Here is a 2,704-nt window from a genome sequence, read left to right as displayed (position 1 = left end):
TGAAGCTTCCTTAGCCTGACGAAGGGTTTTTGAACCCAAAAGCTTGCTTAATAACTATTCTCCAACTATTTGGGTTGGTCTAATAAAAGATATCAAATTCACCCAAGGAACCTTGTCTACCTAAGGACCCTGGCTTTTTTTTTCTCAGATTGAGGATTTTTTAATTTTTTTTTTTTAACTGAGCAAAGGTGTAGCTTCTGGGCAGGTTCCCCAGGATCCAGTGGGACATCCCATCGTGCACCAGGCTGGTACTGAATGTGGCACTAGTGAAGCTCTTCATTGTGATGATATGCTTGCAGTAGACGAAAAGCTTTTTTTGGCTGGGGTCACTAGTTCCAGAGCATATGCATGTAAAGACTGTGAGAAAAAAAGCATTACCATGAAAGCTGAGATTTTCAGAGCACTGCCGGGAATTTAGATGCACAAGTTTCTCACATGGTTTTGATTTTCTCAGAAGGCAGGGTACATATGCACCTTTATAGATTAACTAATAAGACATACAGAGACAGAGCCCAAGTTTTCATGAACCCAGTTTCACTTCATCTGATGCAAGGAAAGGACAGCATTGAGCAGTGTATAAAGTGGAATGAGTGATTAGAATACAGTATGTGGAAAAGCAGAAGGGAGGAGGGAAAAGAGGGTGTGCTGTGAAGGGCAGCCAGGCAAAGGGTGCCTATACATGAGAAGGGAGTCTGCTACAATGCGCTGTAATTCCAGTGCATCAGGGAAGAGTCTGCTGGAGCATGGGAATTACTGCACTACAGCAGCCTCCCACATCTCGTGCATCAGCATCCTCATACTTCAAAATGGTGGCAGGGGCACTTTATGTAAAGCTTGTTCAATGAGCTTTAGATAAAGCGCCCCAGCCACAATTTTGAAGCACAGGGATGCTGATACACGAGACACTCCAAGCACTTTAATTAAAACGACTTTAATTAAAGCACCCCCCACCCACTCCCGGAGCATGTGTATAAACATGCAGACAGCCCATAGGAACAAACAGTCTCACAAAAGCTAATCCAACTAATGTATGAATCCAAAGTCTCTTCCTTCTTGCTTTTCACTGTTTTATCTCCTTCAGCAGCGATAGCATTTGTTTACTCCTCACCCTCTGTTTATTTTTTCTTCTTTATTACAGTAACAAATGATTGAACAGTATCTTTTCTTAAAGATCAAGGGACAAATTCTGTTGCACCAGTGTGACCCCACTGAAGTCCATGATATAAAAGGGCAGGTCTTGACCAATACTTTTCATTCATGTTTAGTTAGCTAGCTCTTAAAGGGCCTTCCACAGTAACAAACAAGGAGCTTTCATATTTAAGGATGAAAGTCCCTAGTCCCTTTCTGAAATTACTGTTTTTTCTGACTCATCTGCCCAAACAACAGCTCCAGGAAAGCAGCACTTTACGATTCCTTATCTGGGAACTCTGCTGTAATCAAGGCCCACTAAAATGAAAGGAATCTTAATCTCCTCTACTTAACTAAATAAATATATAAGTAAAATATTGACAAAAGCCTTCATGGGCTGCATGTTGACTTCTGCCAAATCCCACTGTCCAGAGAGACACTTTCCTTCTAGCTTGTACATTAGAGAGATGCTTTGTCTGGGGTCACCTGGGCACTCATCTTTGAGTTACAGCAATCATTGGTGTGTTGCGTGCCAGATGTACATGTTCCCCTGATGATGCAGACATTAGTTCGCATACCTGAGGAAGCGAAGTAACACGCGGAAAAGCCCATCCTGCCCATTCCCATCTTAACTAGGTCATTCATTCAAGACTACCTTAGCAATCTCTTTCTATTCATATGCAGTCTACCACAGGGCCAGCCCCATGCCAGTCAGATTTCTGCTGTGTCAGGAGGAGTGAATGAGCAATTGGCAGGCAGCCTTTTAGGGAGCAATCTAACCAATTAAATACCTAAGCATGTGTGTTTGCCTCCTGCTTTAGGAGACTATCCAGCACAGTTAATTAGACACAAGCTAGAACAAGGAAATGTTGACGAAGCATTTGCAACTGTTGGGCAAATATGTGTAAACAGATATATCCCCCTGGGAGAAGGAATGGGGGGGACCTTTTGTCCTGGGACCCTACAGAGGTAGAGTCCATTGTCCTGCCGTAAGTACCTGTGAGTATGCAAGAGACAATATTCTGATACTACCGCCTCCCCAGCAAAGCTGTGTACCTCTGTAAGATTATTTCCCCCTCATTCAAGTTAACTGCCAGTCATTGCAGGATCAAGGCACTCAGGCTGTATGCTCTCCCAGGCTAGCTAGTGGCAAAGGGACAGTGATGCGGCTTGGAAGGGCTGTGTGTGTAAAAGGCTGTGCAGCTTGTGTTCTGATTCAGGTTAAATCCGGAGACAAGCAGAACTGCCTCAAATAAAATGTCTGTTTACTGACATACTCAAAGGTAAATTGCGGAGGCCATTTGGCCTCTCCAGAGTCCTGAGAGTTTTTGCCAATGCTTTTATGTTAGTTGCTGCCTATCTTCAGAGGCAAGGGATAGAAGTCCATCCATGCCTTGATGACTGGTTGCTTTAAAGTATCATAGCTGATCAAGTTCTGATCAGCCTACCAAGAACAATCAGCTTGTTCCAAGCCTTGGGTGTTCTTATCAGCCACCAGCTCCAACCTGATCTATCAAATTCATAATGGTTTACCTGGACTTACCTCAGCAAGTGTATATCTTTCCTCCATAATCTG

This window comes from Alligator mississippiensis, chromosome 4 (genome assembly GCF_030867095.1).
Source record: "Alligator mississippiensis isolate rAllMis1 chromosome 4, rAllMis1, whole genome shotgun sequence".
Taxonomy (NCBI): Eukaryota; Metazoa; Chordata; order Crocodylia; family Alligatoridae; genus Alligator; species Alligator mississippiensis.
The sequence above is the reverse complement of the archived record's forward strand: the minus strand, read 5'-3'. Positions refer to the sequence as shown.